Source organism: Mauremys reevesii, linkage group 13 (genome assembly GCF_016161935.1).
Source record: "Mauremys reevesii isolate NIE-2019 linkage group 13, ASM1616193v1, whole genome shotgun sequence".
NCBI classification, from domain to species: domain Eukaryota; kingdom Metazoa; phylum Chordata; order Testudines; family Geoemydidae; genus Mauremys; species Mauremys reevesii.
The window spans coordinates 15,384,041-15,403,293 of NC_052635.1; positions in this window are offsets into that span (position 1 = coordinate 15,384,041).

Consider the following 19,253-nt stretch of genomic DNA (forward strand, 5'->3'; position numbering starts at 1 on the left):
TTGTCTTGCATGATGTTTCATTGTCTGAATTTCCAACCAGCACCAAGAAAAAGAATAGAAATGATAAGTCTCAAAGCTAGAGCTCTTTGGAAAATGGTAAAGAAATTGTTGGTGAACATTTTGAAATAACTTCCATTCTGCAGCTTTGCAAGAGAAGTGATTTTCATGTATTTGAAACATGTTGGCAATTTTTTGGAAAATTTGGGTTTTTTTTTCCAGATTTTTTTTGGTTGTTTTTCCTTCTTTTTTTCCCTCTCTCTCTACCAACTCCCCCCCCCACTTTTGTCCTTTTTCATTTTGCCACAAAAATCAGGGGAAAGAAGGTGAAAAATGGGGAAGTAGAAGGAAAAAAGAAAAAAAAAGTAAACATCTAAACAATGAAATACTCCAAACTGAATAATTTTCATTTTGGGGTGTCATCAATAAAATGGGAACATAATAAAAATATTTTTCTATACAAATTTCAAAAACAGCCAAGCTTTCATGAACAAAAAAAATTGCATTTAAAAACTTCTACTGCTCTGCCAAAATGTGAGCAGATGTCAGAAATTCTCAGCATGTCATCATTTTTGCACATGTTGTTTCAACTGACCAGAAACAGAGGAGACTTGGTGAAATCTGGACCATGTTGAAATAAAGGGGAGATTTACTATCGACGTCAAAGGGTATAAGATTGCTCTGCACGGAGATAGGCACCGATATCCAAATGTGATTTGGGTGCTTAATTCCCTTAGCTTCCTTCCTTTGCAAATACCAGTCTTCCTTGTTGCCACACACCAAGGCTATCATAGATTTGGAAGTGCTGGCCATTACTGGAGCTCAAGAGAATTTGTTCCATGAAGTGTAAAGAAGAGCAGAGTTAAGATCTTCAGCCATGCAGAATTGGTCAGTGGTTTGTGCAGATGGACACACATGTAAACCTTCTAGCATAATTAATATAACCATTGCATTTAAGCATCACCATCCAGTTCAAAGTTTTTAATAAGTACAATCGAGTTCCAACGCTTTAATATGGTCTCACTTCAACCGATTTCCATTAAGCTTTGGTGTCTCCAAAGCTTTGTTTTTGATAATGCCTGCAGTGACTTGATTTGTTTTTTCTCCTAGTGTAACTGCATTGAGTGAAATAGCCTAATGAGTCTCTGGGGAGAAATCTTTCACATCATGATGAAGCACTAGTTTACTTTTGGAGCAATGACAGTGGGGCAGATTGCCAGCTGGTTTATGCTGACGTAACACCCTCCGTGTCAATGGGCCAGATCCCCAGCTGGAGTAAACCAATGTATCAGCACTGGAACATGCTCCTCTGATGTAAACTGATGTAACTCTACTGGAACAGTGGGCCTGACCCCCAGCTGATGCAAATTGGTGTAGCCCCATTAAAGTAAACAGAGCTATGGGTTTACTAGAACTGAGAGTCTAGCCCTATAGCGGCCCCCTTTCTTATCCTTTATTTCCTACAGCCATGTAGAGCTCTGTATATGGTATAGTGACCCCTTTCCCACCCAGAGCTTCTGCCAACATCTGGGCACCGTTATGCAAAGTAGCTGCTCCTTTCTCATATCAGTCGTGCAGTACAGCACAATTGCTAAGTTCTCATCTGTAACCCTTGTGGTCATGCAGCAGCATTTAGACAGCATAGCTGCCCTATCTCCTTCCTTCCCAGGCTGAGGCCGGCAGGTGTGGTGGACCAGGCACTGAAAAAATGAATTTGTTTCCTAGCTCTGCCACCGATCTGCTGAGTGGCCTGGCAGGAAATGAAAGGAAGGGGATGTCCAGTGTTCTCCATCCTTGTGCTAGTGGGCTTGGGATCACAGAAGCACCCCTTTGGGGTGAAGCCCTAATTTTTCATCTCATGACTATGGCTACTGTTTGAGGTCAAGAGACTGGAGTCTCTCCACAAGTTTGTATCTATCTAAATACTCCATGGATGGAAAAAACTTGTCCGCAGACCCTGTCCGTCACCATCTGACACCCCCCCCCCCAACACCCAAGGTCCACCGCAGGCTGTAACTTCTTTTGTAATGTTTTTTTAATGGCACAAGGCAAGAATTTTGTGCACAACCTCCACAAAATGTAGCCTTTAGGATAAACTAACCTATCTTTATTTTAGCATGAATTTGTTATTAAGGTAGCATCCTCTGACACAGAGAAACTTTGCAATGCAACTTGTCAAATTCAGAGGCCTGGTGTTTTATAGGGGTCGCAGGCTGGTGAGAAGCAAGGTTAGGGGAATGGCACCAATTTCTCTCTCACGCCCAAGAATTGGGGCCCCTATCCCTGCATTTGACTGGTAGCCAGCAATGGAATGCTGATATTTTACTCTGTCTCCATGTTACTAACAACTGGAATGAAGCTACAGGAGGATCTCACTCATGACAGATGGAGACACAGAGGAACCTATTTGCAGTGCATGCACAGCAATGCACTGAGATCCCCCCAGAATAGTGCCAGATATTCATGCTATCCTGACCCTGCTGATCAACCCTCTCAGATATATCCTGAGAAACAAGGAAGTCAATGTGGTGAGAAAAGCCCTCGCTGAGTTTGTGGCTTTCTCAAGAGTTCACACATCCCTAGCAAATTGTTTTAGGGTGAAAAGAAATGAGGATGATCTGAGATGATTTACTGAGTCACAGACACAGCATCCATGCTGTGAAATTTTGATCCACTTAACATCAGTGGTAAATCTCACTTTGACTTCAACAAGGGCTGGATTTCACCTGACCTCCCCTGTTTCAAGCAATGCTGAAACAGCATGTGAGAAAGTGATGACATACTGAGAATGTCTGACATCCTCTAACATTTTGGCAGAGCAGGTATTGGTGCTATATTTTTTGTTCATGGAAATCTCAGCTGTTTGTTGAAATTTGTATAGAAAATATATATATATTATTATGTTTCCATTTTATTTGATGAAACCCCAAAATGAAAGGTTTTTTGGAGTTTTTTTGTTTTTAATTTTTTCAGTTTTTATTCCCCCCCTTACTTTTCCATTCTTTTCTCCATTTTCACCCCTTGTCTCCGGATTTTTGTGTCAAAATGGAAAGAGGACATAAGTGGGGACAAGTAGAGTAGGGAGGAAGAGAGAAAAAAAGGTAGAAAAACAAACAACACTCCACCCCACCCTCATCTGAGACATCATGAATAAGGTTCAAGGGGAGGTAAAAAACAGATGTCATGAAGCATGTAAGGTGTTACTTAAGTTGCTTGTTTCACCCCATAAATATGGATGTACCACCACTTCATTCTTTGTACTGGCTTAAGGGATGACTTTCTGTTGAATATGCTGGTGCCTTGTCATGAGCATACAGGCAGTGTACCCGGACAGTGTTTGGAATGCTGATAAAGTGCTTTGTGGATAATCATAGAATCACAGAATATCAGGGTTGGAAGGGACTTCAGGAGGTCATGTAGTCCAACCTCTGCTCAAAGCAAGACCAATCCCCAATTAAATCATCCCAGCCAGTGCTTTGTCAAGCCTGACCTTAAAAACCTCTAAAGAAGAAGATTCCACCACCGCCCTAGGTAACCCATTCCAGTGCTTCACCACCCTCTTAGTGAAAAAGTTTTTTCCTAATATCCAACCTAAACCTCCCCCACTGCAACTTGAGATCATTATTCCTTGTTCTGTCATCTGCCACCACTGAGAACAGTCTAGATCCATCCTCTTTGGAACCCTCTTTCAGGTAGTTGAAAGTAGCTATTAAATCCCCCCTCAGTCTTCTCTTCAGTCATGAGCTCCAGCCTCCTAATCATTTTTGTTGCCCTCCGCTGGACTCTTTCCAATTTTTCCACATCCTTCTTGTAGTGTGGGGCCCAAAACTGGACACAGTACTCCGGATGAGGCCTCACCAATGTTGAATAGAGGGGAATGATTCACGTCCCTCGATCCACTGGCAATGCCCCTAATTATGCAGCCCAAAATACTGTTAGCCTTCTTGGCAACAACGGCACACTGTTGACTCATATCCAGCTTCTCTTCCACTGTAACCCTCTAGGTCCTTTTCTGCAGAACTGCTGCCTAGCCATCCAGTCCCTAGTCTGTAGCAGTGAATGGGATTCTTTCGTCCTAAGTGCAGGACTCTGCACTTTTCCTTGTTGAACCTCATCAGGTTTCATTTAGCCCAATCCTCTAATTTGTCTAGGTCCCTCAGTATCCAGTCCCTACCCTCCAGTGTATCTACAACTCTTTCTAGTTTAGTGTCATTTGCAACCTTGCTGAGGGTGCAGTTCACGTGATCCTCTAGATCATTAATGAAGATATTGAACAAAACCAGCCCCAGCTGCCAATGAGACATGGAGCCATTGATCACTAGCCATTGAGCCTGACGATCTAGCCAGATTTCTATCCACCTTATAGTCCATTCATCCAGCCCATTCTTCTTTAAGTTGCTGGCAAGAATACTGTGGGAGACCATATCAAAATCTTTGCTAAAGTCAAGGAATAACATGTCCACTGCTTTCCCCTCATCCACAGAGCCAGTTATCTCATCATACAAGGCAATAAGGTTAGTGAGGCATGACTTGCTCTTAGTGAATCCATGCTGACTGTTCCTGATCACTTTCCTCTCCTCTAAATATTTCAAAATTGATTCCTTGAGGACCTGCTCCATGATTTTTCCAGGGACAAAGGTGAGGCTGATTGGCCTATAGTTCCCTGGATCCTCCTTCTTCCCTTTTTTAAAGATGGGCACTACATTAGCCTTTTTCCAGTCATCCAGCATCTCTCCTGATCACCATGAGTTTTCAAAGATAATGGCCAATGGCTCTGCAATCATATCTGCCAACTCCTTTATTACCCTTGGATGTAGCACATCCAGTCCCATGGACTTGTGCTGATCCAGGTTTTCTAAATAGTCCTAAATCACTTCTTTTCCAGAGAGCTGGTCACCTCCTACCCATGCTGTGCTACCCAGTGCAGCAGTCTGGGAGCTGACCTTGTTGGTGAAGATAGAGGCAAAAAAAGCATTGAGTACACTAGCTTTCTCCACATCCCCTGTCACTAGGTTGCCTCCCTTATTCAATAAGGGGTCCACACTTTCCTTGACTTTCTTCTTGTTGCTACCATACCTGAAGAAATGCTTCTTGTTACTCTTATCATCTCTTGCTAGCTGCAACTCCAAGTGTGATTTGGCTTTCCTGATTTCACTCCTGCATGCCTGATAAACCTGGACAAACAATCTTCAAGGCCCCATCTAGCTCTGGTCAAAATTGATATGTTTTTGCCATAGGGGTGAACAGGCAAAATAAATATTCTTTTTTTAAAAAAAAAGATATTTTCAAGTTCTTGGATGTTAGAAAAATCCCTTTTTTGTTTGTTTTTGCATTTTGAGGATGTTTTTTAGAAAACAAAATAAAACATTTTCAAGCAATGATAAGCCTATGTCCCACAACATCATTTTTATCCATTTTCTAAGATTAAAAAAAATCTATTTTTCATCAAAAGAAACATTTGGGGGGAAAAATCAAACCAACAAAAATGCCTGCCTCTGAGTGCAACTTCTGAGTAAACATTGGAATAGAACACCTGAGCTCGTGTCTACTGCCATATTCACCTCAGGGCCCCTGCAAACTAGCTAGTGCTCATTACACGCACACGGCACATGTAGCCAGTCTCAAACAGTGACATCACCAGGAACGTTGTTATATGGGCTAAACCCAGTGGATAAGGACCAGGTTGGGCCAGGCAATAGCACCAGGCCCACAGGGCCCTTGGAGATGGGGAGGTTGGGCAAACACAAAGAAATGAACCCAGAGCCCCGGGCAACAGCGACAGTCCTGACCCAGCTGGGGGTTTACCACGGTGCTAGGAGATGTGTACTCATAGAACCAGGGCCATTCTGGGAGCTGGCCGGTGAAACAGTCACTGTTAAGGGAGTCTGCATGTGGCAAACCTGGACATAATCTGCTTTGCTGCCGCTGACTGCACAGAGCAGTTTGAAGGCAGGGAGCTGCTACAGCTCAATCCCAGACAGAGCTAGGTGTGAGGCAGAGAATATTAATTTGTTTTCCCCACCCAGACTTGCCTCCCCTTCCAAACTCAGCCAGAAAATCTTCCACACCTGGGCCTAAAATTGGGGCCATTTTCTTGAAGTTTCCTTCCCAAGAAAAAGAAAAAAATGGGAGTGAAAGAAAACAAACATTTAAAACTGCTCAAAACTTTTCATTTGGAAGGGGAAACAATGTTGGAAAATGGCCTTTTTTAAATGGAATCCTTTAATGGAAACTGTAGATTTAGAATGAAATATTATGGTGTTATGATTGAAAAGACAATATTAATTAATTAATATTATTATGATGCTTGTTTTCCCCACTCTCTCCCTTCCCCTCCCCCATTTTCCATGATGGCCATTGTGGGTGTTGGGGTACATTTCTCTAATTGAAAACTGATTTTTTCATTGCAAAAGAGTGTCATAAAAAAGCCTAAAATTGAGGTGAAAAATGCTGGAAATGTCCCTAGACCAGACCGACACAAAATGAGCATATTAATTGAATTAGTATTCTTTTATTGTCATTTTTAATCAAAATATTTGAATATGACATATCTATATAAACTGATAACATTCATTTCAGTTTTATTATATTTTTAAAATTCATTGAGCCTAGGATTGTTTCTGCAAGTTCTTTTCCTGTCAGCACAATCTTCGATCTCTGTACTAAGCCTTGTTCTGTTGTCTCAAAATCTGACATAGACACCAGGTACATCACACCCTTAAAAATGAGTACAAAATTTCATGCAAGTAGAAACGTGAGCTTCAGTGAAACTGCAAATATTAGTCTCGAAACCGAATGAGTGATAGAACAGCCAGTGTGGCCCTGATTCACAAAGAGTGTTTGTTTCCAAGGCTGTTCAGGAGGGAGTTAGAACTCAGAAGCAGACAGAAAACACTGTGTTGAGGTCTCTGAAAAAAATGGTTAATTTAAGCACACAATTCATCCAATTGTAGTCAAGTGCTTAAAATCAATCCTATCCTTAAGTACCTTCCTGTATAATGGATTACATATTCATGATCCCTAAATTTGTCCAGATAATGGCCAACTAGAACCTGCTTCACAGAGTCAGTAATGCAATTCAGATTCCTCCCATTCAGAGCTGTTGAGCGGGATTTTTCTGTCAAAATTGTTGAAAGAAAACAAACTTCTGATTCTGTCTCAATATTTCCACTTGTTTCCCATTTTTAGTTGAAAAAAATGTTTTGGGGTATTCCCCTATCCACTTTCACATTTCAACTACCCCCACCTTTTTTTTTTCTAGTGAAAAAACCTGCACTTTCTTTTAGTTTTTACTTATTTCCACTGGAAACATGCATTCAAAATAGCGAGGTGAGGACAAATGTTACTTTCTCTTCCTTTCATTTTTTTCATTTTCATTTCAATATTTTTCTGGTGGGAAAGAAGTCTGGTTTTCAAACTATCCCTTTAATTTATTATTTTCAGAAAAGTTAGATACAAGTCTGTTTCTTTTCCAGTGAGAGGAAATATTATTTTCTCTTCGCTCTAAATATTCTTTTTACTTTTTTTCACATTTTTACAGGCTAAGAAATTGAAATAAGTAGGGGGGAAATCTCTCACTTTAAATTTTTCCATTAAAAAGTGGGGAGAAGAGTAAAAATAAAAGCAAAACTCCATTTTCCAATGCAGTTAAAAACATTGAAATGTTTCCAAAAGTGTTCTCTTCCCCCATTTTCTCTCCAAGGTGGAACAAGCAGATCGGACTATCTCGAGTCATGTGAAAACTACAAATATATTGACAGCTTTTTGCAGGTCCTGCTTGACCACTCTGCTTCTCAGGCTGTGGATGAATGGATTGACCAGGGGGTCAGAACAGTGAAGAAGACTGAGAACACTTTGTTCATGGCTTTCAGTGTTGGTTTTGGGGAGGAGATACACAGTAATTATGGTCCCATAGAAAACTGTCACCAAAATGAGGTGCGAGGAGCAGGTAGAACAGGCCTTTTGCCTGACGGTGGTGGAAGGGATTCTCAGGATACTGAGAATGATATAAACATAGGATGTCAAGGTAAGAAATGGGGGCAGGGTGAATATTGAGGCCAGAATAGGGACCGCAAGTTCAACCAGATGGGTGTCACTGCAGGACAGTTTTATTATTGGGTTGAAATCACAAAGGAAATGGTCAATTTCATTGGGGCCACAGAAAATGAATTGGGACATCATGGAGGTGATTATGGTGCTAGCCAGAAACTCACTTACCCAAGAAGCAGCTGCTAGCATGGCACAGACCTTGCCATTCATAAGGTCTGAATAATGCAGGGGTTTGCAGATGGCTAAATACCGATCATAAGACATGACAGATAAGAGATAACACTCAGCAACTACCAGGAAAGCAAAGAAATAATATTGCAAGAACCAGTTTCTGACCAAGATGGTTCTGTCCCCAGTCAGGAGACTGGCCAGCATCCTGGGCAGGATGGTGGAGGTGCAGCAGATCTCAAAGCAGGACAAATTCCCCAGGAAGAAGTACATGGGGGTGCGAAGGTGCTGATCAACCACATCTACCACAACAGTGAGTATGTTCCCAGTCATGGTCACAATGTAGATGACTAGAAAGAGCAAGAAGAGAAGAGTCTGTAATTCAAGGATATTTTTTGAATCCCAGGAAGATGAACTCTGTAATGGATGTTTGATTTCCCTGATCTCTATTCACCATGGTTTTATCTAGGGAAAAGGAAATACATGATCAAAAAATAAAGATTATGATTTACTTTCTATTTTCTTTCTCTTGGCTTCCCCTCCCATTTTTAACCTTTCTTGTCGATTTAGATTTGAACCTCCTCAGGTTACTTACTATGTGTTTGTGCAGTGTAGAACACACACTGGAAATATTTCTTTTGTTGTGGTTAAAGCTACCATCATAAGCAAAATAATAACATCATCAAATTAAAGCATAATTTACCATACTGGGATTTCCCCAGGCTTCTTTCAATTCTATGACTTTTGAAAATCTAAGTTTTATTTTTCCCCATTTAATTGTATCACATCGGTGATTCTTTGCATCTATTTGAATGTGATACTGTTTATCTGTGCAGAAAGGAATTTAGGTGGACTGAAGAAAAAAGTGATAGAGAGTTATTGTGAATAATTATCTAGCCCATCGTTCTAATAGCTAGGAGAGAAACTGATAAAAAATTACATCCTTACTGTTCAGATTATAGGCAAACATTAGCAAATGGTAGTTATGAAGAAATGTCCATAATTGGTTAATTAATCCATAATTGTACAGAGATTCTATACTTTCTCCTGGCCACCATATGACCCAGAACAATATAAGTCATAGACTGAGGATCTCAAGGTATTACCAGTGAAATGGCAACATTTATAATTAGTTTGAGAGTTGTTTCCAAGCTCAATTTAGCTAAAACCTGTTTACCATTAAGAGTTGTCTAGTGTGAGAAGAGAGGGGGAAGTTAACATTGTGTTTGCTAATACACAAAGGCCAACATTGTCATTCACTTTTCACTTAGACCCTAGTTAGATGTAAAAAAATATAAAAATGATTTGGCTTTGAAACAACCCTTAATACTCAGTCATACACAGTTTAACACCCGTGAAGTCAGAAGAACATAAGAATGGCCATACTTGGTCAGACCAAAGATCCATCTAGCCCAATATCCTGTCTTCTGGTAGTGGCCAATGCCAGGTTCCCCAGAGGGAATGAAGAGAACAGGTAATCATCAAGTGATCCATCCCCTGTTGCCCATTCCCAACTTCTGGCATACAGAGGCTAGGGTCACCATCTCTGCCCATCCTGGTACATAGTCATTGATGGACCTACCCTCTATGAACTTATTTAGTTCCTTTTTGAACCTTGTTATAGTCTTGGGCTTCACAACATCCTATGGAAAAGGGTTCCACAGGTTGACTGTGTTGTGTGAAGAAATACTTCCTTTTGTTTTAAGCCTGCTGCCTATTAGTTTTATTTGGTGACCTCTAGTTTTTGTGTAACCGGAAGAAGTAAATAACACTTCTTTATTTAATTTCTCCACTACAATCATGATTTTAAAGGCCTTGGTCATATTCCCCCTTAACTGTCTCTTTTCCAAGCTGAAAAGTCCCAGTCTTATTAATCTCTCCTCATATGGCAATCGTTCCATACCCCTATTTTTTTCCCCCATTTCTGAACCTTTTCTATTTCCAGTATAGCTTTTTTGAGATGAAGCGACCACATTTGCATGCAGTATTCAACATATGGGTGTACCATGGATTTACATAGAGGCAGTATGATATTTTCTATCTTGTTATCTATCCCTTTCTTAATTATTCCCAACATCCTGTTCACATTTTTTTAATGACTAGAAGATCGCTTTCTTGAGTGGAAACAGCTAATTTAGACCCCCATCATTTTATATATATAGTTGGTATTATGTTTTCCAATGTGCATTACTTTACATTTATCAACACTGAATTTCATCTGCCATTTTGTTGCCAATTCACCCAGTTTTGTAAGATCCTCTTGTAGCCCTTCGCAGTCTGCCTGAGACTTAACTATCCAGAGTAATTTTTTTTATCACATGCAAATTTTGCCACTTCACGTTTTGACACCTCACCCCTTTTTCCAGATCATTTATGAATATGTTGAATAGGACTGGTCCCAGAACATACCCCTAGAGGACACCATTATTTACTTCTCTCCATTCTGAAAACTGACCATTAATTCCTATCTTTTGTTTCCTATCTTATAACCAGTTACCTTCCCTCTTAACCTATGACTGCTTATTTTGCTTAAGAGCCTTTGAAGAGGAACTTTGTCAAAGGCTTTCTGAAAATCTAAATATATTATATCCACTGGCTTTCCCTTGTTCACATGCTTGTTGAACCCCTCAAAGAATTCTAGTAGATTGGTGAATCATGATTTCCCTTTACAAAAAACATGTTGACTCTTCCCCAGAAATTATGTTCATCTATGTGTCTGAAAAAAATTGTTTTTTACTATAGTTTCAACCAGTTTGCCCGGTACTGAAGTCAGGCTTTGTCATAAACAGACAGTTAAGGGTTAATGCCTCTTTTACCTGTAAAGGGTTAAGAAGTTCACCTAGCCTGACTGACATCTAACCAGAGGAACCAATGGGGGAACAAGATGTTTCAAAAGGAAGGAGGGAAGTTTCCTTTGTTTAGAGTCAGTTTCAGTTTCAGCTGGAGTGGAAAAGATCAAGGAACCAGCCTCTTATCAGGCTAGTAAGTTTTAGAAAGGAATAAATAGGTTTATGTTTATTTTCTTTTTGTGACTTTGTCTTTGTGCTGTTAGAGGAATAATCAAATTGGGAATTCTTTTGTGTACTAAATTTTGCCCAGGGGAACATCCTCTGTGTTTTGAATCTGTTGTCTGTGAGATCAGCTTGTATGCCATCTCCCAGAGGTTTTTTTTCTTTTATCTTTCTTTTCTTTAATTAAAAGCCTTCTTTTTAATAACCTAATTGATTTCCCCCCTGTTTTTTAGATTCAAGGGAATTGGACTCACCAGGGATTGGTGGGGAGAAAAAAGGAGGGGGATGAGTAATTCTTCCTTGTTTTAAGATCCAAGGGGTTTGGATCAGTGTTCACCAGGGAACTGGTGGAGGAGTCTCTCAAGGCTACCCAGGGAGAGGACGGTTTTTGGGGGGGAGACAGAGTTTTCCAAATGACTCAAACATTTGGATGGTGGCCGCCCATTGATCTAAGATGGTAATTAAGTTTAGGAGGTTCACATGCAGGTCCCCACATCTCTACTCTAAGGTTCAGAGTGGGGGTGAAACCTATGACTGGCTTACTGGCCTGTAATTGCCAGGATCACCCCTGGAGACCTTTTTTAAAACTGGTGTTACATTAGCTATTCTCCAATCATTTGGTACAGAAGATGATTTAAATGATAGGTTACGAACTACAGTTAGTAGTTCTCCAATTTCACATTTGAGTTCTTTCAGAACTCTTTGGTGAATACCATCTGGTCCCGGTGACTTATTACTATGTAGTTTATCAGTTTGTTCCAAAACCTCCTCTAATGACACCTCAATCTGGGACTGTTCCTCAGATTTGTCACCTAAGAAGAATGGCTCAGGTTTGGGAATTTCCCTCACATCCTTAGCCATGAAGACTGATGCAAAGAATTCATTTAGTTTTTCTGCAATGGCCTTATCATCCTTGAATGCTCCTTTAGCATCTCAATCATCTAGTGGCCCCACTGGTTGTTTAGCAGGCTTTCTGCTTCTCATGTACTTTTTTTTTTTTTTGCTATTACTTTTGGAGTCTTTGGCTAGCTGTTCTTTGAATTATTTTTTGGCCTTCCTAATAATATTTTACTCTTCATTTGCCAGAGTTTATGATCTTTCCTATTTTTCTCACTAGGATTTAACTTCCTTTTTGCCTCTCACTGTTTCTTTAACTATGTTGTTTAGCCACAAATAGCACTTGTTTGATTCTCTTACCATTTTTTTTTAATTTGGGGTATACATTTAAGTTGAGCCTCTATTATGGTGTCTTTAATAAGTTTCCATGCAGCTTGCAGGGATTTCACTTTTGGCGCTGTACCTTTTAATTTCTGTTTAAATAACTTCCTCATTTCTGTGTAGTTCCCCTTTCTGAAATTAAATGCTACAGTATTGGGCTGTTGTGGTGTTTTCCCCGGCACAAGGTTGTTAAATTTAATAATATTATTGTCACTATTACCAAGTGGTCCAGCTATATTCACCTCTTGGACCAGATCCTGTTCTCCACTTACGACTAAATCAAGAATTGCCTCTCCTCTTGTGGGTTCCAGGACTAGCTGCTCCAAGAAGCAGTCATTTAAGGTGCCAAGAAACTTTATTTCTGCATCCTGTCCTGAGGTGACATGTACCCAGTCAATATGGAGATAGTTGAAATCCATCATTATTATTGAGTTTTTCTATATGTATAACCTCTCTAATCTCCCTGAGCATTTCACAGTCACTATCGCCATCCTGGTCAGGTGGTCGGTAATAGATCCCCACTGCTATAGTCTTATTATTAGAACATGGAATTTCTATCCATAGAGATTCTCTGGTACAGTTTGGTTCATTTAAGATTTTTTCCTTCATTTGATTCTATGCTTTCTTTCACATATAGTGCCACTCCCCCACCAGTACCACCTGTTCTGTCCTTCCAGTATATTTTGTACCCTGGTATTACTGTGTCCCATTGATTATCCTCATTCCTTTAAGTTTCTGTGATGCCTATCATACCAACTTTCTCATTTAATATGAGGCACTCTATTTCACCCATCTTATTATTTAGACTTCTAGCATTTGTATAGATGCACTAAAAAAAAATGTTTTGGCTGTCTGCCATTACATGATGCAATTGAATGGGTGTCTTTTCATTTGACTGTTTCTTATCAGATCCTACCTGTATTTTATCATCTTCCATCCTCTCCTCCTTACTATGACATAGAGAATCTCTATTAATAGATCCTCCCCTAAGGCATGTCTCTGTCCGAACCACTTGCTCCTCTGGGCTTGTTGGCTTTCCCCCAGCCCTTAGTTTAAAAACTGCTTTACAACCTTTTTAATGTTAAGTGCCAGCAAACTGGTTCCATTTTGGTTTAGGTGGATCACGTCCTTCCTGGATAGGCTCCCCCTTTCCCAAAAGTTTCCCCAGTACCTAATAAATCTAACCCCCTCCTCCCTACACCATCATTTCATCCACACATTGAGACCCTGCAGGTCTGCCTGTCTAATTGACCCTGTCCGCGGGATTGGAAGCATTTCAGGGAATGCTACCATGGAGGTCCTGGGCTTTAATCTCTTACCTAGCAGCCTAAATTTGGCCACCATGATCTCTGTTCTATCCTTCCCTATGTTATTGGTACCTACATGTACTACAACCACCAGCTCCTCCCCAGCACTACACATAAATCACGTGAGCTAGTCATGTTGTATCCCAGGGCTTCCTTAATTTGAGAAAATAAGCCATCGTTTGACATGGTGGGATATAGGTCCTTCCGGGATAAGGACCAAGGAAGGACCCCGCTTTTGCTCACATCTGTCACAAGAGACATTCTGCTGAGCTCCTGTGACCACATCAAGAAGGAGTGAGGCCCAAATTTCCATCTGATTCAAAATGGACTAAACAATAATTATACAAGTGAACTAGAAACTGCCTTTCACTTCGACCCAACCTGGAGAGGACTTGCTGACCAGAAATCCTTTGCTGACCCTCAGTGGAGAGTCAGGGATCACGGGGCTGCAGTTTGCAGAGTCCAGTTGCACAGCAGACCAGCAGGGGAATGTCACAAGGGGTCAAGTCCAGGAAAATAACAAACTAGATGTGGTCAAGCAGAAGACAAGCACTATACAGACTAGGAGCCATAACTGCAAGTAGGGATAGAGCATCCAGGTAAATGAGCCAGGTGAAGACAGGTCCATTCCAGCACCAGTGACTTCACTGTACCTGGTGGCAGAATCCACCACATGTATGTACTTCTTCCCAGTTCTGGGTGGTTTAGTGAGGGGGCCCCACAATAGCTACAGATGCTCTGGCAAACACCTCTTTAATGATGGGCAAATGTTGCAGCCATGCTTTGCAGGGTCCCATTAATCTCTTACACTTCTGACACAAGTCACAACTCTTACAATGCTTGCTTAAGCAGCAAAGAATCCTGTGGCACCTTATAGACTAACAGACGTTTTGCAGCATGAGCTTTCGTGGGTGAATACCCACTTCTTTGGATGCATCCAACGAAGTGGGTATTCACCCACGAAAGCTCATGCTGCAAAACGTCTGTTAGTCTATAAGGTGCCACAGGATTCTTTGCTGCTTCTACAGAACCAGACTAACACGGCTACCCCTCTGATACTTAATACTTGCTTACTGTCTGAAGCAGCTTGGAACAGAGACAAATAAGAAGAGATATGATATAAGTCTATAAAATAGTGACAGGTGTGGAGAACGTGAATAAGGAAGTGATATTTACTCCATCACCTAACATAAGAACCAAAGGTCACCCAATGAAATTAATAGGCAGCAGGTTTACAACAAAAAAAGGAAATACTTCTTCACACAACGCACAGTTAACCTGTGGAACTCATTGCCAGGGGATGTTGTGAAGGCCAAAACTATAATGGGGTTCAAAAAAGAACTAGGTAAGTTTATGGAAGACAGGTCAATCCATAGCTATTAGCCAAGATGGCCAGGGATGCAACCCCATGCTCTAAGTGTACCTGGCATCTGATTACCAGAAGCTGAAAGTGGACGACAGGGGATGGATCATTCAATGATTGACTGTTCTGTTTATTCCCTCTGAAGCACCTGTAATTGGCCACCGTTGGAAGACGGGATACTGGGATAGATGGACCATTGGTCTGACCCAATATGTCTTTTGTATGTTCTTATGCTCACCCACTCCTGGAATAGGCCTATAACCTCTGTCTGAGTTACTAAATTCTCAAATCTTGATTTAAAGATTTATAATTACAGAGAATCTATTCACTCTAGTTCAAATGAGCAAGTTACTTGTGACCCATGCTGAAACACCTACGGGGAAATTCCTTCACAGCTTCGAATATGGTGATATATTAGACACTGAGCATATTAGCGAGACCCACCAACCAGACACTTCAGAAAGAATATCTGTAGTAACTCAGAGCTTTCTCTATCTAGTGTCCCATCTCCAGCCAGAACAGATATTAGCTAAAACAGTTGTGAATGGGTCATATGCCACTGTAGGCAATTTCATCCTACCTTCCGCTCCATAATCTTATCAAGCTCAGTCTTACAAGAAGTTAGGTTACTGCTCCCCTGCTTCCCTTGGGAGGCTGTTCCAGAGCTTCAAACTTCTGATGGTTAGAAACCTTCACCTAATTTCAAACCTAAATTTATCACTGGTCAGTTTATATCAATTTGTTCTTATGTCAACATTGGCCCTTAACTAAAATAACTCCTCTCCCTATGTGGTGTTTTTCCCTCTGATGTATTCATAAAGAGAAGCCATAGCTCCCCTCCTCCTTTGTTGTGTTAGGCTAAACAAGTCAAACTCCTTAACTCTGGAAGCTCCTAAAATCCTCCATTTCCCAACTTTTCCCCCATCCATCTGTCCCCCGTGAGCCTAAATTTCTGCCATCAGTCATACACATAACTCAGTCTGGGCATCCAGACCCTTATCTCATGCCTATTTCCTAGCGGGATCCTCAGACCAGGTGAAGAGAGGCATTCTCCTAGCCTAGCTCACCTTCAGGACTCTACCCATGCTAAGAGCATGTCTAACACCACACAAAACGTCCAGGGATGTGACTACCCTAATGGCTGGGTGACAGTCCACCCTGGTGTGGATCTCTCCCCTCTCAAAGCCGTTCCACTGTGGCACAATAGTTAAATGTGCATTGGGCCAGACAGAGAGGGAATGACTAGATAGCCCAGTAGTTTAAGCATTCACTTAAGGGGGGAGGGGGAATGTCTGTTCAAATCCCTTCTTTAACTCAAGCAGGGCGGGGAGGGGAAACGAAGTGATGTCTCCCATCTCGCTAATGAGATTCTAACACACGCGTACGACTCTCAGAGCTGCAGTTTCACAACAAACACCTAAAGTTGCATAAGTTCTGCAACTGCTGTACTGTGGTAATGATTTTCTAATACTGTGAACTTCTGATAGTTTGGTCACTAATTCTAAGAAACAGTTGTTGAGCAACAATGTCTGAGAACTTTTGGAAATCTTCTCACTTGACTGTGGTGCTAAAATGGGAACTGCGCCCTGGCCTCGCTTGTGAAATCAGAGCCCCTTTGAAAGTCTGTCTCTAAATGCACAATGTAGCTCCTCAGAAAATAACATGGAGTAAGAAGTATAATGAAGAAGATTGCTATTTATTCATGAAACCTCGCCCAGAGAAAAGAGGTGACATCTATTGAGTAAACAAATCAATACAAGCTATTCTTCCAGCTCTGCTACTTCACCTTCACCCAGGATTAGCCAAATGGCCAATTCAAATGAATCATACATACTTTCCAAATCAACCCTAATTAATTCTATTTACTTATAGTCTAGCCCAAATTAGCTAGAGGGGATAGACGGGCTGTAGGGTTTGGTAAATTGAAGGCATGGACATTCCCTTAGGTTGCTCATGCCAATCCAAAGGGAAGTTCTGCTGAGCTGTCTTGAGAACCTCCCCTGCCCCAAATTTGCATCTGATTCAAAATGGACTAAATTGCAATTATACAAGTGAACTAGAAAACTTGTTTTAGACTGAGACATGCTGCAACCTGGCAAAGATCTGCTGAGAGTAGCAGGGGGTCAGGGCTCATCTGGTTGCAAAGTTTGCAGAGTCCAGCAGACCAGTAAACTAGCAGGGAAATGGGGCAAGGGGTCAGGTCCAGGAAAATAGCAGACTAGGTAAAGTCAAACTGAACTACCAGGTAGTTGGGAAGGATGCAGACAAATTGGAGAGAGTCCAGAGGAGAGCAACAACAATGATGCAAAGTTTAGAAAATCTGACCCAGGAGGAAAAGTGAAAAGAACAAAAAAACGAACAAAACAAAACAAACAAACAAACAAAAAACCACTCTGGGTATGTATAATCTTGCAAAATGAAGACTGAGGGCGGGGCACCTGATAATAGTCTACAAATATCATACAGGCTTATAAAGAGGACAGGGATCAATGGTTCTCCATGTCCATTGAGGGGAAAGATCAAGAAGTAGTGGACTTAATCTGCAGCTAGGGAGATTTAGGTTAGATAGTAGGGAAAACCTTTCTCACTATGAGTCCCAGCCTACCTACCAGAGTCATGCCTTAACCACCAAGCTATGCGCTATTCTCTTAGTCCCTCCCATTGAAGCTGTTCTCCTGCATGTAAATAATTAAACATGCATTAGTCCAGATAGAAAGCAAGAAAGACTTCACAGTGTGGTGGTTAGGGCATGCAAGGGTGGTAGGAGACCATGTTTAAGTCCCTTCTTTATATTGCACAGAGAAAAGAATTCTTTCCCAAATCCCTGGAGAGTTTCTAACATAATTGTGTGCATCGAGGAGCTGCAGCTTTACCATAAAACAGCAAATACTAAAAGAAGCAAGATAAAGTTGCATGAGTTGCATGCATCTCTGCTGTTGCAACATTAACTTTCTAACCCCGAGAACTTTTGAAGGTTGGTGCTTAAATGAGAGCCAGGCTCTTCAGGACATCGGGCCTCGACTTTGCAGTCTGAAAGTCTGTCTCTAAATACACAATTTACCCCAACAGAGAATCATGTGGAAAACAAATACAGTTGAAAAGATTATCATTATTCATCAGCCATTCAGATGAAAAAAGGAGGTGATATCTATTGAATGAACAAATCAATGCAAACTAAAAGTGGCAAACAGTTCTGTGGCACCTTATAGACTAACAAACGTTTTGTTAGACTATAAGGTGCCACAGAGCTCTTTGCCGCTTTTACAGATCCAGACTAACATGGCTACACCTCTGATACAATACAAACTAATCACTCAGCCACACTGCTTCTTTTTCAGCCAGATTAGCCAAATGGTGAGTCCAAAGGAATCATATGCACTCCACAGATCAACTCTAACCACTTCCATTTTGTTCTATCCAAACCAAAACTAGTGATGTTTTCTATGGGAGGTCTGAAATGTACGGACTGGCATCCATAGGGCCTGCTCTATTTCTTTGTTTCTCGGGCTCTGTAGGAGGGGACTGAGCAGAGGTGTCAGGGCAGTGCATCAGACAGAGAACACTTTGGTAAAGGCCCTCAGCTGGTTGTTTTTTGTTAACATATAAACAATCATGAGGGTCAAGTAGAAAATCAATCAGGGAGACTGTCCAGCCTCCGGGGCAGCATGATCAAGGTGTGGCATAGCAGTGACATCTCTGCCTAATGCCAGCGAAGGTTTTACAGCTCAGAGACGGGTGCCGGCCGGCACTTGGGCGCTGAGCTCCCTGGTGGCGGAGCTGCTTAGCATTCTGGCTTTTGTGACTCCCATTCTGAGGTGCCCATTACCTGCCATTCATTGTTCAGAGAGCCTGAGTGTGGAACTCAGGCCTGGTGAGTCTCAACGATTTTCTAGGTGCCTCAAAGTTAGGTGCGTCAATGCTGCTTCTTCACACCACATTGAAGTCACAGAGAAAACTGGGCAGGGCAAGTGGCCCACAATGGCGGCCTCCCTGAGGAGTGCACTCTTGGGTGGTCAAAGGGGTCTATGCATAGTGATGGAATTGGATTTGCCCTGATCCTCTCAGCCATTCTGGCTGTAGCATCCTCACAACAGGGGTGTGGAGCAGAGATGTCACCTGGCACAGGCAGTCACGGTGCTG